The sequence below is a fragment of the Aquarana catesbeiana genome, linkage group LG05 (genome assembly GCF_042186555.1).
Source record: "Aquarana catesbeiana isolate 2022-GZ linkage group LG05, ASM4218655v1, whole genome shotgun sequence".
Taxonomy (NCBI): Eukaryota; Metazoa; Chordata; class Amphibia; order Anura; family Ranidae; genus Aquarana; species Aquarana catesbeiana.
The window spans coordinates 466,230,190-466,250,570 of NC_133328.1; the positions used below are offsets into that span (position 1 = coordinate 466,230,190).

General features: G+C 45.8%; 1 protein-coding gene across 2 annotated transcripts in view; it reads left to right on the forward strand.

Moving 5' to 3' along the window:
• Positions 1 to 612: 612 nt before the first annotated feature.
• The window catches only part of MYOM1 (myomesin 1), a 180,638-nt gene continuing 160,869 nt past the window's right edge, over positions 613 to 20,381 (forward strand). For both annotated transcript variants that reach the window (XM_073631423.1, XM_073631424.1), the window contains exon 1: positions 613 to 840. The gene's annotated coding sequence lies outside the window, so the exon portion shown is untranslated. The remainder of the gene's footprint in view (positions 841 to 20,381) is intronic.

Consider the following 20,381-nt stretch of genomic DNA (forward strand, 5'->3'; position numbering starts at 1 on the left):
TGGATCCAAGCCCAAACTTTGCAGGATAAATGAGATTTGTTAAAAAATTTAGCTATCAGTGTCTTTGGCTGTACAGTACTTATGGTTAAATATGCAGTGTCAGTAAGGTCATCTTTTGCATTTTTTCATCCTACACTTAATTTGAATTGCCCAGATTTATGACAGTTTATTTTATCTACTATTAATCTTCTTTTACATGCATGTATGATGCATGTATGTATAAATAATGTTTCACACAGCAAAATACAAGTGACCTTCAGAAAAAGTTTGTAAACCTCTAAGAAGATCTTTGCTTACGAAGGTCTCTATTTTGGGCTGCTCTGTGTGGTCTACATGCCAGTTCCCAATGCTTTCTGGGTATTACAGGAGGGTATCCTCATGTTAAGTGTGAAAATCTCAGGCCATGGTCTGCCAGTTTAGAACTTTCACTATAGTGTCACCAACAGATGGGGTTTATAACATGACCTCAGAGTCCAGAATAAACTAGAAAATCTATTGTAGCAGGACTGCCCTTGTGTTTCTATTCTATCAGAGAGTAGAGCTTTGTTGATTTCTTTGAGCTTTCATAGTCAGTCTATATTGTCACTACTTGTATGAGTATATAAGTGGCTCCGAGGAGATAGCAGCCTGTGTCTGTGCCTCTCCCCCCCATGCTGCTATATTTATCATGACATGTGTCCATAAATGGCTTGGACTGGGGCTCTGACATTCCAGTGACACCAGGCATCATTTTTGCACTGGACTCCTATGTCCAGTTCCTAGTACTGGTCTCTTCAAACTCTTTGCTGGATTCTGGATTTTTCCCTTTTTCTGAACCCCTGACTAAGTTGCTGCACTGAGGTAAGAGTGTTCTTTAAAAATGTGACCCCCCTCTTGTGTTACATGCCTGGATTAAAACCTCTAATGGCTGGGGGATCTAATATTAACACACTGAATAGCCATGGTTGACGATGTGAACCATTTGTGGGAAACATTAACAAACAAAGCTAAAATTCATTTAGGATAACACCAATTCATTTTGGCTATCACTAACCTGTACTAAATACTCATATAAATTGGAAATACGTGCATTTAGACTAACACCTTGATTGCTTTCCACAGAGCTCTCAATTATGCTAATCTCCACTTTGTAATGTAAACTAAAGTCTGGCGGCATTAGTAATATGTTCATAGAAGATGCTTTAACCAAATGATTTTTCACAGTAGGTAATGAAAGTCAAAAACAAACAAAAGCAATTGAGTATTGCAGTAATAATGATTTTAACATGTAAATATATAAAGTTTTGTAACCTTTTATCTTAGGTGCTAATTTTAAAACTGGAGAAAAAAAAAAGTGCAGAACTGGAGTTGTTGTCAATAGCAGCTAATCAGGTTTCACTTGTTACAGAAAAAAAAAAACTTGATCAGTACAGGCAGCAACTCCATTTTAGTGGTGAGTTTCCTTTTTTTCAGTTTGATGAATCAGCTTTTTAGTGTGCGAAGTGTTGTAAGCTACGTTAGCTACTCAGAAATAATCTGGCCTGGATATTATCAAACTACTGCAAACTGTTTGCTCTTACTTACTATTCAATTATATGAATAGAACTACAATGTGGTTTCGATATATATAAAGATTTCTTTATAAAGAGGTCTAATTAATAAAATAGCGCAAAATGTTCAGTACAAAGTGCTGTATCTGCTGCAACCAATCAGAATTCATTTTTTACTGGTCTGAGTGTAGTAAAACTAATTGTGATTGGTTGCCAAGGGTTACCGCACTTTCCACTTAGAACTTTGCCTGAATTAGCCCTAAAAAAATAAATGTAATGTCAATTTATAACCAGTACATCTAGGGAAATATTAAGTGGACTTTTTCTATACTTCGGTTCAATGGAAGATTGTATTGTTGTGTCAAATAAGTTGTGTCAAATTCTCTGAAATGTAAATTTATAACCAGTACATTACGAAAACTATTAGGCAGACTTTTTTCATAAAAGTTTTAAATGAACACTGCATTTCAAGTGAAATATGAATTTTTGATTCTCCGATGCAAGAGAGGAAACCCCTCTGTACTATAACATAGAGGGGTTATAATCAGTGGCCAAACCCACTGAAGCTTGTTTCTTACAAGACATGTTGACATGAATTATTGCATTTTTAAATAGACAAGTTAAAACACTGCTGTTGATTTACTGAAAGGAAATAAGCTGTTCACTTTTCAAGGGATGTTGCACATTCGAAGGGAATCTGCCTCAGAGCTTAATGGATGAGGTGAAGCTCTGTTGACTTCCATTATCCAATAATGTGCAAGCAAAAATGCTTTTTTGTTTCCTTCATGTGATTGGGTATTCTTTGCAAAGTAAAATGTCACCACATTGATTGAGCTCTGGGGCAAATTCCCTTGCAAAGTGTAACATCCATTGAAAAGTGAAAAGCTTATTTGCCTTTAGTAAATCAACTCCAAAGGAAAAAGTCTTTTGTGCTGTATTTTTTGTGTGTGTTTTTGTATGCTTTGCCATTCAAGCCAATGAAATGAAATACACAATGCGACATGTAATAACACATACATTTCTAATGGGAGCCCAGCTTTAAGCAGTTAAGCCAGTCTAGGTTTGAGATAAAGCAGGTATCAGAGACATTCTTATTTCTAATCTCCTTTATCATTGAAAAAGTTTCTTGGTCATTTTACATTTATCTTGGCCATTGATATAATGTTGGTCAAGATTAGGCTTCTGTGGCTATGACTTTTGAACTTAAATTGAAGTGACCAAAGCAGTAGAAGGGTAGCCTAAACTTTCTACCTGATGGTTGTCTGTTCTGAAGCCATTGTGTTTGGACTCTACATAACACTGAATTTTCAGTTCTGGGAGAACAAAAACACAAGGCACCAATACTGTATCTGTATAGTATATGTGCTTGATTAGTTGTGTTCTGTTAAAAATGAGCATGGAAAGGAAATGATCTGGAAAACTGAACAAATGAAATGTGACTTCTTGATTATGGTAATCACAACTGTTAAAACTTATGAAGGATTGTTCATCAGGAAATACAATTGCTGAGCCACAAAAAGCAGCCAATAAACCCATAATGACAGTCACCTGTTCCACCCAATGCAGTCAGATTGTACACCAATCTTAGGGCTATGGTGGTTTGTAGATGCTTACTAGCAGGGGAATGTGAGGGCAGAGTCAATCTTGCAATTTTTGGAGTGCCTTGCCATATTTGAAAGATTTGCTGCACTGTGTCTGGTCATATATTGCCTGCATGCTCAAAACCCCTTGGGCCTTGGCCCAGGCACCTGTATCCCACAGGTTTCCACAAATAAACCACAATTATAATTTAAATTCATCTGATTGCCTGGGAAACATTGTTTCCATGATACTGTTTGAAAGCTTAATGCTTCAGTGCTTTATTAAATTTGAAGGTGTGGTACCATAATATATAGGCACAATTCTGAGAAAATGTCACTGCTTACTAACCAGAAGTTTTTTTTTATTTCTGTGTTAAAATGCCCATAGACATGAGATAATAAATTCATCCAATTACAATAGGACTAGGAGATGTCCATATTTCTATAGACAATCAATAGTCTACGGACCCCCCACCTCCCTCAAAGCTAATCTAAGGGTTGAAAACAGTTGTCCTGGAAGGATTATCCTGACTAATTGCTATTATTCCTCTAAAATAATGCTGATAGGAACATCCATGTTAATGCCATCATCATCATTCTAACATGGATTTTATCAGCACCATTGGTGGTAGGTTGCTTTGATCTAGTCAACCTGCCACAAAATTGCTGGTGTTTGGTCAGTATGATGAACTGTTCCATTAACAGACAACTTCCCCTTTGAGAGCCAGCTGCCAACACTTTACTTTGACCTAAAATTCTGTCTGTCACTGACAGCCTGAATCTCTACTGGCCAGAGTCTCTAATGCTCAGAAACCCAATCAGAGTGGTTCTCGATAATGCGATTACTATGTCATCTTTGACACAGTGATCACATATAGGCTAGACATTTCATTGATAAAAAGGATAGCCTTTTGCCTGCAGGTGATGCCATCTATTTAATACTGTAACTGTATAACCAGGAAATATGGCTGAATTATTAAAATATTATTATATTAATTGAAAAAATAGGAAAGAAGCTCCCTTTTTTACATTTTCGTTGTATTTTTCAGCCTATATGCAAAACAGAGCAGAGTATTTTTTCTGTTTCAATGATTTTTATTGAAATTTACAAGACAATTAAAAAGTTAAGAGATTGAACAACGTATCATATGTAGCGCTGGTAGATTTTTAATCTATCGCTGATATAACACATGAGGCTGGTGCGCCTTCTTCTTTTTATCTTTTTTATGACTATTAGGAAATCCCCTGTCCTGGAGGGCAGCAAGGCCAGAGATACTATCCCTTGAGTCATAGACCACTCGGTCATCACACTAATGCGCAAGAGTGTTTGTTTGCTGTTACTAAGAATGCTCTGCTTAATACCTGGGTCAGCATAAAGCCTGGTACACACTACTAGGTTTTTTTTCATTCAACCCTCTGGGTTGAACAAAAGAAAAATGTCAGCTCATAAGGAGCCGCTGTACTAACTATCTGACGTCCCCCCTGCTGTGCTATTGTGTTCTGATAGGAGCTGAACAGCAGAACTTTTTCAGTCATGCCCCTTCGACAGAAGACATCAAATGACCCTGTTTTGTCAGACCACCTGCAGTATACACGGGCCAAATGTCAGCTGGTTTTAATTGAACCGTCCAATGCCACCCGACATTCTCACCTGTGTTTGGGATATCTTCAAAACTACAACTTACCTGTGCCTGGAGCTTTGTTACTTCCTGTCCTCCAGTGGTTCAGAAATACCTGTGACAGCCCTGCCTCCCTGCTATTCATGGAGGTCTCTAGTTGCATATGTCTGAGAACTGTTGTATACAGTTGCTGCAGCTGGGCTGTATGTAGGGAGATTGATGTAAATGAGGGCCAACCAGTGAGGAGAATGTAGCCTCAGTACAATGTTCACAAAATGTACTTGGCATGTGACAGGTGATCTGGAAAGTATCATTAACTAAGTTCTGAGGAGAGCAGGAACTGGATTGTAAGAGAGGGTGGGTCTATAAACAATAAAGGTGAGGAAAAGGAGGACTGTGACAGTCAGTGGAGGTGGATTTGGGTTGTATGGAAGCCAATGGTATCAGTGGTAGTCTGCATGTGGGGGTATCATAGATATTTCCAGTGGGATGGATGTCTTCTTGAAGGCACCACAACTATTTTAAAGCTTTCTGTTGGTTACCCTACCAACTGGTGCCATTTTATTTTAATAGTTTGGCTGTGATATTTGACCTTCTTTCTTGTCCTTAGGTGCTACTAGCAATCTATAGTGACAAATCAGATACACATTTTCTCTGGTCTGACTCCAGCCAAATGTGTTCTTATTGGTTACTACTGTATATTTTTCACTCGTATTTACTGTAACTACAATCATATGTCTTCACGTTTCCAACTTAGATTCCATATTCCATGTTAAGTGTATAGGGCTGTGTAACGCAGGCAATTTCTTAGACATGTTCCTGTATAACCAAAAACATCCCCAGCCCCTGCAATTGATTGTGGGTAACTAAATGTAAATCTGACTTGCAGTATTTGCTGAAATTTGTAAAATGTCACAGTTGATGGTGACTAGATAGGGTGCATGTGAGAGCCATTAAAATGATCAGCTGTCGGTTAGAGAATCCACAATCTGGCATAAAAGAATAAGCAGAGCTCACTTACACACTAGAGCAATCAGAAATAACAAACATAGCAAAGGCCTTACATTTGGCTGCCATAATAACCAAAGGAGCCCAGCTATTCGTTCAGACTTTTATTCGGCTTGCCGATTAATCTTTTCCATAGTTGCTAATTGTATCTTTTTCACCAATAACTGTAATTGCAACTTTGCAGACCTTACATTTATCATGAGTACGTTTATTTTTTTTACTGATTATAATGTTAACACTGGTGATGTTTATTATTGACCTAAGTTCGTTGAGCACAAGTATATGGTCTTATGGTCTTCCCCATTCAGAAATATTCTGATATCAGCAAATTCAATTTTTTATATGCCATACGTTAGGACAGGGGCCACTCACACACAGATGACCTGCTTTGAAAGCATCTGCAAACGCGATCCCCATACTAGTGGACTTATTTTTATTCTCTACTCTCAGTTAGTTGTAAAACCCAATGCTGGTCCACCCTCATATGTTGCCAAGTGGGAGCATGATATTGGCCGCACCTTGGATGTAGCAGAATGGCTGAGATATGATCTGCCACTAAGTCCCCCTCCCCAAATGCCGTGGCTGTTGAAACAAATTATAAGGTACTTACCAGGGGGTACTTAGTCCCGGCCAGGATTGCAAAATATTTTCCCAATTACTCAGCGGCTTGTTTTTGTGACTGTACTGACACGGGCACGCACCTACACATATGGTTGGACTTCCTGGTGGCCCGTGACTATTGGAAGGCCATTTTTGACCTATCCTCCCAGTTATTTGAGACTAATATTCAGCCAGATCCCTTTGTGGCTTTCCTGCTCTTAAGCCAGCTAGCTTAACATATCCAATTTAAACTCTTTAAACAGCTCATTACAGCCACAAAACAAACTATGGCTAAAGCTTGGAAATCCCTGACTATTATCATAGTCGAAACCAAAAAGAGAGTGAACAAGCCCCAATTCATCCTAAAATGAAAGCAATCGGGTGTGATCAATTTCCTAAATTTGAAAAGATATGGCACCCATGGATTAAGTATTGCCTACCACTTGGTTTCGATGACACGTTGTTAATGCCTTCGTAAAGCCTTCTCTTGTCTGTTGTTGTTTGGCCTGCTGAATAGCTGCAGTAACTCTAACCCCTGGGAACTACTCATTTATGCCCCTCTCCCTGCCTTACTTTCTCCACTTTTAGCTTTACTTTTAGCCTTATTTTCTTCTTTTATCTCCTTATCCCACCTCTCTGTTCTTGCTCTTCCCTGCTTTCCCTCTTTCATGATAGATTAATGTTACACTCCCAGTCAAAAAATTGTTTCTCCATGATTGGTTTATTCGTTTTTGGCTCTTACCTACCATGATGATACTGAAGACTGGCAGCCTGTCAGACTTATTTGTTTATGCCTTTGAGGTACTTACTCCAACAGCTTGTTTAAAAGTAGACCTCTGTTGGCTTCCCCAGCTTCTGTAATGCTTGTTCTTGACTCATACACCTTTGTATGCACACTGTTGTGCCATGACAGAACAGCTTTTTGCCCCCTTATGTACCATTCCTTGTGTCTAAAATGCTTTTGCTTGTTTTGCTTTACTTAAAACTAATAAACAAATTTGACAAGAAAAAAACGTGTCTCCTGTGAATGAAAAGAAACACTGATTGCTAATATAGTATGATAGTGCTATAGGAAAGAAAACTATCTCTTCGAAAAGGTGGTCTTTCAGGAATAGTCTTGAAGATACTTTGTCATTTGAGCATCACGTGGGCTGCCACTGCTGAACTCTACTTTTGAAATAGCTAGTCTTTTTGATGTCATTCTGAAGTTTTGCCATCAATTCTTTGTAAGTCAAATAGCTGGAACAAAAGTACTGTACATCTCCAGTGCTGTTATTCTGATCCCGGATTCACTAATTGAGGAGTTACTGATGTGGAACAGACATGTCAGTACACCTGATATGCACATATGTGTTCTGGGTCAACGACTCGCTAAAAGTGAAGAAAGAAGAATGAAAGTTCTTAAACATACTCTTTTTACAGCAAGTCATCAATGGCAACTCTCATTAAATAGAAAGGTTGACATTGGCACAGGACTAGAAGGATTGTAATTTAAGTAATAGCTATCTGGGCCAGACAAAATTTTTTTTGTTTATTTTACAAGTTGGAAAGATCCAGTGTTTGTTGAGTAGTTGGTGATCAAAATATAATAAAGCATTTGGAAGATTAGTTTATCACTCACTGTTGAGTTGAGATATGTAAAGAATGAGAATGAGGTAATAAGGGACGAGGAAAGCTTGTGAAAGTAGTAAGTTCTTTAAACTCCATGTATGAAGGACATTACTGCTGGTATAACCAATGATCCGAATACCAATAGAACCATATGGCTTGAGCTTAGATTTAAAATATTATTTATTGGCAGAAGTGAGAAGGTTCTAGGGTTCATTACCTACACAGTATGTGTACAGTATAAAAAAAAGAATATATGTGTTTTCAGCTGAAAAATGAATAAAATTCTTGTTTTATGTCGAAGCAGTGCTACTTTTAAGCAACAGAGGCATTCATTACTGGACCAAGGTACTGTCTTATTGTAAACCTGTCTCATAAAATCATCATTTCTACTTTTGAAATAAACCACTCCAAATGAATTGTACAGGAACAGAATCTATTTAACTGTGTTTGTGATAATGGGATGTACAGTCCCTTGAAATTTTCCACATTTTGTCATATTATAACCAAAAACGTAAATGTATTTTATTGGGATTTTATGTAATAGACAACACAAAGTGGCACATAATTGTGAAGTGGAAGGAAACTGATAAATGATTTTCCAAATTTTTTACAAATAAATGTCTGAAAAGTGTGGCATGCATTTGTTTTCAGCTCCCTTTACTCTGATACCCCTAACTAAAATCTAGTGGAACCAATTGCCTTCAGAAGTCACCTAATTAGTAAATTGTGTCCACCTGTGTGTAATTTAATCTCAGTATAAATGCAGCTGTTCTGTGAAGCCCTCAGAGGTTTGTTAGAGAACCTTAGTGAACAAACAGAATCATGAAGGCCAAGGAACACACCGGACATGTCAGGGATAAAGTTGTGGAGAAGTTTAGAGTAGGGTTAGGTTTAAACAAATATCCCAAGCTTTGAACATCTCACGGAACACTGTTCAATCCATCATCCGAAAATGGAAAGTGTCACAGATCAGCTGCGGAGCTGATCTGTGTCTCACCTTTACTGCTATAGGCCGGCTGGCACCTGTTGTTCCACTAGCTTGTGTTCAGCTCTGCTGCACTCTGCAGCTATGGGTGTCACCGGCTTCACCTGTTGCTTAATATATGATTCCTTCCTACTACTTCCTGTCCAGCCCCTCTTGTGCTTCTCTATTGGCTCACTATCCGGCTCTCCTTTGCCTTATCCATCCATCCTTGTCTGACAGTGTCTTCTGGTACTTCCCTAGAGAGCAGGGTGAACCTGGGGTCAGCACACAGCTAAGCCCAAACCCTTGTGAGGGGGTCCCTGGCAGAATACCGGCTGGCCCTTAGACTCCACACCCTGGGGGATCCCATGTCACCTGCTCGCCTGTGGGCTCACTGTAAGTAGTACCGTGACAGATAGAGTATGGCACAATTGCAAACCTACCAAGACATGGCCATCCTCCTAAACTGACAGGCTGGGCAAGGAGAGCATTAATCAGAGAAGCAGCCAGGAGGTCCATGGTAACTCTGGAGGAGCTGCAGAGATCCACAGCTCAGGTGGGAGATTCTGTCCACAGGACAACTATTAGTCGTGCACTCCACAAATTTGGCCTTTATGGAAGAGTGGCAAGAAGAAAGCCATTGTTGAAAGAAAGCCATAAGAAGTCCCATATGCAGTTTGCGAGAAGCCATGTGGGGCACACAGCAAACATGTGGAAGAAGGTGCTCAGGTCAGATGAGACCAAAATGTATAATTTTGGCCTAAAATCAAAATGGTATGTATGGCAGAAAACTAACACTGCACATCCCCCTGAAAACACCATCCCCACCATGAAACATGGTGGTGGCAGCATCATGTTGTGAGGATGCTTTTCTTCAGCAGGGACAGGGAAGCTGGTCAGAGTTGATGGAAAGATGGATAGATTCAAATACAATCTTAGCAGAAAACCTGTTAGAGTCTGCAAAATACTTCAGACTGGGGCGGAGGTTCACCTTCCAGCAGGACAACAAACCTAAACATACGGCCAGAGCTACAAAGGAATAGTTTAGAACAAATCATATTCATGTATTAGAATGGCCCAGTCAAAGTCCAGACCTAAATCCAATTAAGAATCTGTGGCAAGACTCGAAAATTGATGTTTGCAAACGCTCTCCATCTAATCTGACAGAGCTAGAGCTATTTTACAAAGAAGAATGGGCAGAAATTTCACTCTCTAGTTGTACAAAGCTGGTAGAGACATACCCTAAAAGACTTGCAGCTGTAATTGCAGTGAAAGGTGGTTCTACAAAGTATTGACTGGGGGGCTGAATACACTTGCAAGCCACACTTTTCACATATTTATTTGTGAAAAATTTGGAAAACCATTTATCATTTTTCTTCTACTTCACAATTATGTGCCACTTTATGTTGGTCTATCACATAAAATCCAAATAAAATACATTTACGTTTTTGGTTGTAACATGACAAAATGTGAAAAATTTCAAGAGGTATGAATACTTTTTTAAGGCACCGTATTTGGTTTGTACACATCTATTTTGTGTTCAGAAAATTTATTTTTATGCTCTATCAGCAACTATTGCAGAGTGAATTCTTAATTAAAACATTTGTTTGAAAAGATTGTTGATCAAACATATGTTTTACGTTTCAACAAAATGGCGACCGTCTGCACGCAGACACCGACTCCCTGTTGCATGAATGTGAATTAGATGGCTAAAAGATGGTTTCAGCTCCTGTTCTCCACCTGTAGAGAACTCCTCAGACATGTTTTGCCCTTTTCGTAGCTTAATCTTGATTAGAACATTTGTTTGAAAAGATTGTTGATCAAACATATGTTTTACGTTACATTACATAGAATACAATTTTATAATTGGCAGTATAACGAGATTTTATGCAATTTACTTGACACTTGAACATGATTTGTATAACTAGTTATGTTTTTTATTTACATGCCTATTTACTGTACTAGTGTTGCTAAGCTCATTTTATGAACATCAAATCCATCTTATATCCAACTTATTATGATCTGCCAAAAACCTGGATGTGGCAGCTAGGAATTGCAAAATGAGGGTAATGTACACTTCACGGATACTTTCTTTTCAAAGAAAGAATTCAATTTTAGACTAAAAGTCGTAAGAGAAGGTCCATCTCTGTAGCCAGGGGGAACTTAAAATCAGCATACTTAAGGTCTTTGTTCGGGGACTGTTGATTCAAAAAATGAGTGCTATTAAAACTGCTTCCCGTAGGGAGTTGGAACTTGCTAAGGCGGAGCCTTCTGCAGCGGAAGCCAATTACATTCAGTACCCTTCTTTGGATGGCCAACAGGAGTGGTTATCATCTCAAAGAAGGTTAAATTAATTGTTAAAACTTAGGGCGAGGAACAAATAGTTTTTTCAGAAGAGACAGATCTGGGCTGAGGTAGATTGCTGGCACAGATAGTTCGGTCCCAATCTAATCCTACCCATGTTTCGGCTTTGATGAATGGAGAAGGAGAGATCATTAATCAGACTAGTTCCATTGTGTCCATTTTTCAGTCTTAGTATCAGGATATATATACCTCTAGGGTTGATTACACTTCAGCTGAGTTGTCTGCTTACCTGGCTACTATTAATCTTCCGATTCTTCCATTGGCAGAGGGGGAATTTCTTAATGCTCCATTTACAATACAAGAACTGGAAAATGCAGTAGCTAGTTTTCTTAACTCTAAAGCTCCAGGGGTTAACGGTCTCCCCATTGAGATCTACAAAACATATAGTGAAGGGTTGCTTCCAGCTCTTCTTAATATGTTAAATGAAGCCTTCTCTATGGGTCGGCTTCCAGACTCTATGGGTGAGGCCGTTATAATAGTTATAGTAAATATATCCTTTATATCCCAGAATCATATAGACCAATTTCTTTACTGTCTACAGATGTTAAAATACTTGCCAAAGTACTTGCTAATAGATTAAATAAGGTTATTAAGCATATTATCCATCCTGATCAGGCATGAATTTTGCCTAGTGTGTCAATGGCGGTTAATATTAGGCGTACCTATCTAAATATGCAGGTTCCGGTTTCGGACTATTCAGACTATTTAGCCATTAAGGCCTTTGATAGTGTTGAGTGGCCATATTTGTGGGCCATTCGTGAAAAATTTGGTCTTGGCTCTATCTTTGGTCAATGGGTCCGGTTGTTATATACTGTTCCTAAAGTGTCAATTTGGGACAATGGTCTCCAGTCTCCTACTTTCAGACTCTGTTGGGGTACCAGGCAGGGGTGCCCATTGTCCCCCCTGCTTTTTGCCATTGCCATAGAGCCTCTGGCTTGTCTTATACGGATCTCTTCAGATTTTACCCGTCTGGCTAGAGGCGATATGGAGGAAAAGATATCACTATATGCAGATGATGTTCTTTTGTTCCTAACCAACATCCGTTCATCTTTGCCAGCAGTAATGAAATACGTTGAACAATTTGGCAGGTTTTCTGGACTTGGTATTAATTGGGAGAAATCTATGCTACGCCTCTGGATCCCCTGTCAGATTCTTTACCACATACAGTTTCTCAACTTAGGGTAGTGTCCTCCATAAAGTACCGGGGTATAATTATCTCTGCTTCTCCTCAGTCGTTTATCTCACATATTATAGCTCCATTACTCTCTAGATTTCAAATCCACTGTAAAATCTGGAATAAGTTGCGTTTATCGGTAGTAGGCCGTATTAACTTACTTAATATGATATAGATGCCTCAGTTTTTATGTTTTTTACATAATGCTCCTATTTGGATACCCCTACGGACCTTTTCTAAGATTAACAGTATATTTAGGTACTTAATATGGCAAAATAAAACTGGAGGTTCTATAACACCCCAAGAACGCTGGGGGATTAGCAGTTCCCAACCGAAGGATATATTTCCTTGCATCTCAACTACAGCATTGTGCGGGATAAGACTCTGAGCAGCCAACATCTCCTGCTCGTTGCCTATTCTCTCATGTGTTTAATGGTCGGCCACCACTATATGAATTGGAGGGGGCATTGGGGGGTGTTTCGCTCACTGCTATGCCTACCCTGAGGTTAATGTGCAAAACATGGGATACTGTTAAGAAAATGATGGGGTTTTCTTACCCTACCAGATACACCCCTATATGGGGTAATGATAGACTTCCTGAACTTTTGATTCTCTGGGGTTTTCAGAGATGGGAAATGTCTGGAGTCGTTTATCTCTTCTTCAATTATATGAGAACGGTTCCCTCAAAACTTTTGAAGAGTTGAGGAAGGAGTTTTCTTTACAGTTGAGTTGGTTTTATCAATTTCCTCAAATGCGTCATGCTTTACGCCAGGGGTCGGCCCGCTGCTAAATCTCCGGCTCCTCAGTGCCCGTGATTAATTCACAGGCACCCTGCCCGCAGACAAGTGGTTGTCTATTTAATTATGTTGTCTACAAAAGTGTCTGTGTTCTATAATAAAATTGCAGCTATATACCTCTCCTCTCGGCACTCAAGTGACTCGCCGCCTCTCTCCTTCTCCCTGCTTGACTGATGTCATTCTTGTCCTCGCCCCCTGCAATTGTCAGACTAGAAGAAGAGAGAGGTGGTGGGTCACGTGAGCGCTGAGAGGCGCTCTTAATGAGGTATATAGTTTCAATTTTTGTTATAAAAAACAGACACATTTGTAGATGACATTATTAAATGCTGGGCAGGCATTTTCTTGTATCCTCCGTCCACAGCCACCTCTGTACCCCCTCTGTCCACAGCCACCTCTGTATCTCACCCCCTGTCCACAGCCACCTATGTATCCCCGCATTCAAAGCCACCTCTGTACCCCCCTGTCCACAGCCACCTCTGTATCCCCCCTGTCCACAGCCACCTCTGTACCTCCCCCTGTCCACAGCCACCTCTGTATCCCCCCCTGTCCACAGCTACCTCTGTACCCCCTCATCCACCTCTCTATCCCCCCTGTCCACAGCCACCCCTGTACCCCCCTGTCCACAGCCACCTCTATATCCCCCCTGTCCACAGCCACCTCTGTACCCTTCTGTCCACAGCCACCTCTGTACCCCCCTGTTCACAGCCACCTCTGTAGCTCCTCTGTCCACAGCCACCTCTGTATCCCCCCTGTTCACAGCCACCTCTGTATCCCCCCCATTCACAGCAACCGCCGTAACCCCCCCTGTCCACAGTGAATTCTGTACCCCCCTGTCCACAGCCACCTCTGTATCCCCCTGTCCACAACCACCCCTGTATCCCTCCCCCATCCCCAACCATCTCTGTACCCCCCTGTCCACAGCCACCTCTGTACCCCGCCTGTCCACAGCCACCTCTGTATCCCCCTGTCCACAGCCACCTCTGTACTCCCCTGTCCACAGCCACCTCTGTACCCCCCATCCACAGCCACCTCTGTATCCCCCCTGCCCACAGCCACCACTGTATCCCCCCCTGTCCACAGCCACCTCTGTACCCCCCTGTCCACATCCACCTCTGTACCCCCCTGTTCACAGCCAGCTCTGTTTCCCCCCTGTCCACAGCCACCTCTGTATGCCCGTCCACAGCCACCCCTGTATCCCCCTGTCCACAGCCACCTCTGTACCCCCCCTGTCCACAACCACTTCTTTACCCCCCATTCACAGCCACCTCTGTATCCCCCCTGTCTACAGCCACCTCTGTGTCTCCCCCTGTCCACAGCCACCTCTGTACCCCCCTGTCCACAGCCACCTCTGTATCCTCCCTGTCCACAGCCACCTCTGTACCTCCCCCTGTCCACAGCCACCTCTGTATTCCCCCCTCTCCACAACCACCTCTGTATCCCCCATCCACAGCCATCTCCGTACCCCCTGGTCCACAGCCACCTTTGTACCCCCCCTGTTCACAGCCACCTCTGTATCCCCCCTGTCCACAGCCACCTCTGTACTTCCCCCTATCCACAGCCACCTCTGTACCCCCCCTGTCCACAGCCACCTCTGTATCCCCTGTCCACAGCCACCCATGTAACCCTCTGTCCCAGGCACCTCTGTATCCCCCCCGTCCACAGCCACCTCCGTAGCCCCCATCCACAGCCACCTCTGTACACCCCTGTCCACAGCCACCTCTGTTCCTCCACCTGCCCACAGCCACCTCTGTATCCCCCCTGTCCACAGCCACCTCTTTACCTCTCCCTGTCCACAGCCACCTCTGTATCCCCCCCATCCACAGCCATCTCTGTACCCCCCTGTCCACAGCCACCTTTGTACCCCCCTGTCCACAGCCACTTCTGTATCCCTACTGTCCACAGCCACCTCTGTACTTCCCCCTGTCCACAGCCACCTCTGTATCTCCCCCTTTCCACAACCACCTCTGTATCCCCTCCCCCTGTCCACAGCCACCTCTCTACCCCCCTGTCCACAGCCACCTCTGTACCCCCCTGTCCACAGCCACCTCTGTATCCCCCCTGTCCACAGCCACCTCTGTAACCCCCCTGTCCCCATCCACCTCTGTTTCCCCCCTGTCCACAGCCACCACTGTACCCCCCTTGTCCAAAGCCACCTCTGTACCCCCCTGTCTACAGCCACCTCTGTATCCCTCCCTCCGTCCACAGCCACCTCTGTATCCCCCCGTCCACAGCCATCTCTGTACCCCCTGTCCACAGCCACCACTGTACTCCCCGTCCACAACCACTTCTTTATCCCCCTGTCCACAGCCACCACTGTACCCCCCTGTCCACAGTCACCAGTGTATCCCCCCCTGTCCACAGCCACCTTTGTATCCCCCTGTCCACAGCCACCTCTGTACCTCCTCCTATCCACAGCCACCTCTGTTTCCCCCCTGTCCACAGCCACCTCTGTTTCCCCCCTGTCCACAGCCACCTCTGTATCCCCCCTGTCCACAGCCACCTCTGTATCCCCCCTGTCCACAGCCACCTCTGTATCCCCCCTGTCCACAGCCACCTTTGTACCTCGCCTTGTCCACAGCCACCTCTGTATCCCCCCTGTCCACAGCCACCTCTGTACCCTCCCAGTCCACAGCCACATGCTTATCCCTCTCCCCATTTACAGCCACCTCTGTATCCCCCTGTCCACAGCCACCTCTGTACCCCTCCATCCACAGCCACCTCTGTAACCCCCGTCCACAGCCACCTCTGTATCCCCCTGTCCACAGCCACCACTGTACCCTACCGTTCACAGCCACATCTGTATCCCGCCCTGTCCACAGCCATCACTGTACCCCTGTTCACAGCCACCTCTGTATCCCCCCTGTCCACAGCCACCTCTGTACCTCCCCCTGTCCACAGCCGCCTCTGTATTCCCCCCTCTCCACAACCACCTCTGTATCCCCCATCCACAGCCATCTCTGTACCCCCGGTCCACAGCCACCTTTGTACCCCCCCTGTTCACAGCCACCTCTGTATCCCCCCTGTCTACAGCCACCTCTGTACTTCCCCCTGTTCACAGCCACCTCTGTACCCCCCCTGTCCACAGCCACCTCTGTATCCCCTGTCCACAGCCACCCGTGTACCCCTTTGTCCCAGACACCTCTGTATCCCCCCCGTCCACAGCCACCTCTGTACCCCCCATCCACAGCCACTTCTGTACACCCCTGTTCACAGCCACCTCTGTTCCTTCCCCGGTCCACAGCCACCTCTGTATCCCCCCTGTCCACAGCCACCTCTGTACCTCTCCCTGTCCACAGCCACCTCTGTATCCCCCCATCCACAGTCATCTCTGTACCCCCCTGTCCACAGCCACCTTTGTACCCCCCTGTCCACAGCCACTTCTGTATCCCTACTGTCCACAGCCACCTCTGTACTTCCCCCTGTCCACAGCCACCTCTGTATCCCCCCTGTTCACAGCCACCTCTGTAACCCCCCTGTCCACAGCCACCTCTGTTTCCCCTCTGTCCACAGCCATCTCTGTACCACCTCTGTCCACAGCCACCTCTTTATCTCCCCTGTCCACAGCCACCTCTGTACCCCCCTGTCCACAGCCACCTCTGTATCCCCTCCATCCACAGCCACCTCTGTATCCCTCCTGACCACAGCCACCTCTGTATCCCCCCTGTCCACAGCCACCTCTGTATCCCCCCTGTCCACAGCCACCTCTGTACCTCCCCCTGTCCATAGCCACCTCTGTATCCCCCCTGTGCACAGCCATCTCTGTACCCCCTGTCCACAGCCACCCCTGTACCCCCTCCCACCTGTCCACAGCTACCTCTGTACCCCCCCATCCACAGCCACCTCTGTATCCCCCACGTCCACAACCACCTCTGTATCCCCCCTGTGCACAGCCACCTCTGTTCCCCGCCATCCACAGCCATCTCTGTACCCTCCCAGACCACAGCCACCTGCTTATCCCCCTCCCAGTGTTGCCAACCCCCTGAAGTGAAATTTACTGGCAGGATGACAAAATTTACAAACGGCACCACTTTTTTACTGGCAAAAATCATGAAAATTACTGGCAGATCTGCATTTTTTACTGGCACTGCAAAAAAGTACCTAAAATTACTATTTTCAGTGCTAAACAGTGCAAGGATACATATTTGAACTATAAACATATAGCTAGTGCTGTTAGCAATGTGTTTAAGCTAAACAAAAGTCAAAAAACATATTTCTCCATTGACATGAAGGTCAGGTTACTATAACCCGGCTAGCACTAGGTTCCCTCCTAACATCAGAGTCTGTAGGGATCCCCCTTACAGTGAAAGGGAATTCTTATGTAAAGGGGAACGCTGCAGATCATGATCTATGGGGGGAACTCTGATGTAGAGGGGGGCTCTGGTGACCAGAGACCACCTTATATAAGAGTCCACTGTGTTCCCTTTACATCAGAGTTCCCAATTACATCAGAGTCCGCAGATTGAGTTCCCCTTTGCACTGTAAGGGGCAATCCTGCAGACTCTGATGTAAAGGGGAACGCCAGAAACTCTGATGTGGGGGGCACTCTGGTGACCAGAGACCACCTTCCGCATAGTGAATACACTAAGGTAAGGGGAGTTACTAATTTAGGGGGAAACCTTTATATCAGTGCCCCATACATTATTGTATTCACTCCCCCATACATCAGCAACCCCCCTAGACTGACTTGTCGGTGCTGTCACTGACCTCCTCTCAGGTGCATCGTGCAGGGCTCAGTCAGATGGCTCCAGCTTGGTGGTTCTGGTTTTCCTATGGTCTCCTCTCCACAGTCCACACACGTCTGACTTCTCCCGTGACCCCATGATCCCGGCGGTGCTCCCACTCTTGACTCCTTTCCCGACTCCCCCTCAGAGACTGCAGACATGATGTAGGAATAGGTCAGAGGCTGCGGACAGGAGATGGTCAGAGGCTGCGGGCACACGAGATGGTCAGAGGCTGCGGGCACACGAGATGGTCAGAGGCTGCGGGCACACGAGATGGTCAGAGGCTGCGGGCACACGAGATGGTCAGAGGCTGCGGGCACACGAGATGGTCAGAGGCTGCGGGCACACGAGATGGTCAGAGGCTGCGGGCACACGAGATGGTCAGAGGCTGCGGGCACACGAGATGGTCAGAGGCTGCGGGCACACGAGATGGTCAGAGGCTGAGGGCACACGAGATGGTCAGAGGCTGAGGGCACACGAGATGGTCAGAGGCTGAGGGCACACGAGATGGTCAGAGGCTGAGGGCACACGAGATGGTCAGAGGCTGAGGGCACACGAGATGGTCAGAGGCTGCGGGCACACGAGATGGTCAGAGGCTGCGGGCACACGAGATGGTCAGAGGCTGCGGGCACACGAGATGGTCAGAGGCTGAGGGCACACGAGATGGTCAGAGGCTGAGGGCACACGAGATGGTCAGAGGCTGAGGGCACACGAGATGGTCAGAGGCTGCGGGCACACGAGATGGTCAGAGGCTGCGGGCACACGAGATGGTCAGAGGCTGCGGGCACACGAGATGGTCAGAGGCTGAGGGCACACGAGATGGTCAGAGGCTGAGGGCACACGAGATGGTCAGAGGCTGAGGGCACACGAGATGGTCAGAGGCTGCGGGCACACGAGATGGTCAGAGGCTGCGGGCACACGAGATGGTCAGAGGCTGAGGGCACACGAGATGGTCAGAGGCTGAGGGCACACGAGATGGTCAGAGGCTGAGGGCACACGAGATGGTCAGAGGCTGAGGGCACACGAGATGGTCAGAGGCTGCGGGCACACGAGATGGTCAGAGGCTGTGGGCACAGGAGATGGTCAGAGGCTGAGGGCACAGGAGATGGTCAGAGGCTGAGGGCACAGGAGATGGTCAGAGGCTGTCACTCACTGTGATACACACACAGACACATTATATATATACACACACACACACACACACACACACACACACACACACATCTCCATGCACAGTGACAGCCATGAGCACACACACAAGGATCCCGTTATCAGAGTAACTTCATCACAATGCACAGTGTGCTCTGCAGACATGAACACCGCACAGCCCCGGTCATCCCCGGCACACATCGGTCACCCCAGCCCCGGCCACCCAGTGGGGAACGTCGCACTGGTTCGGACTGCAGGCATGGCTGGCAGAACAAAAGGCAGCAGCAGACATGGGCAGTGCCAGGTGCCCACCTGATAGTGGGTAACCCCGCAGAGAGTGAGAGAGAGAGCGCCGGAGACAAAGCTGGCAGGCTGGGATGTACTCACCGGAGACGGAGAGTGGAATCCGGGTGATCGGTGTACTGTATATGGAAGTTGGAACCAGCTGCCAGCAGAAGAAGAGCTTCGGGGGGGAGAGCATCCTGGGAGAGGGGAGGAGAGAGTGACTGTTACCTTCCCTGCCGTGGCCGGGCCCGGTAACATGGCTCCTCCTGCTCCCCCCGCTGAACCGCCGAGAACTGAAGATCGAGCGGCGCGGCGGCTGGCGCCCGGCGGCTTCTGTTCAAAAATGGCGCCAGGCGGCGTCATTACATTACTGCGCATGCGCCGGCCTGCCGAGCTTGTACGATCTTTCCCGAGTCCTGCAGGCTTCGGAACGGCGCATGCGCAGTTGCATGGCCGGCCCGCAGCCATCTTTTTTACGGGCACCGGCTGCCCGTAACGGGCATTCACGGACGCCCCGAAAATGGGGTGATTTTTACGGGCTGCCCGTAAATTAACGGGCGGTTGGCAACACTGCCCCCTCCCCATTCACAGCCACCTCTGTATCCCCCTGTCCACAGCCACTTCTGTACCCCTCCATCCACAGCCACTTCTGTATGCCCCCCTCCACAGCCACCTCTGTACCCCCGTCCACAGCCACCACTGTACCCCCCTGTTCACAGCCACCACTGTACCCCCCCTGTCCACACCCACCTCTTTACCCCCTCTGTCCACAGCCACCTCTGTATCCCCCTCTGACCACAGTCACCTCTGTATCCCCTCGTGCCCACAGCCACCACTGTACCCCCCTGTCCACAGCCACCTCCGAACCCCCCCATCCACAGCCACCACTCTACCCCCCCTGTCCACAGCCACCTCTCCCCCCCATCCCATCCTGGCTTTGTATTAGTGAAGCACCTTAAAGTGAGGTAAACCTGTACTGT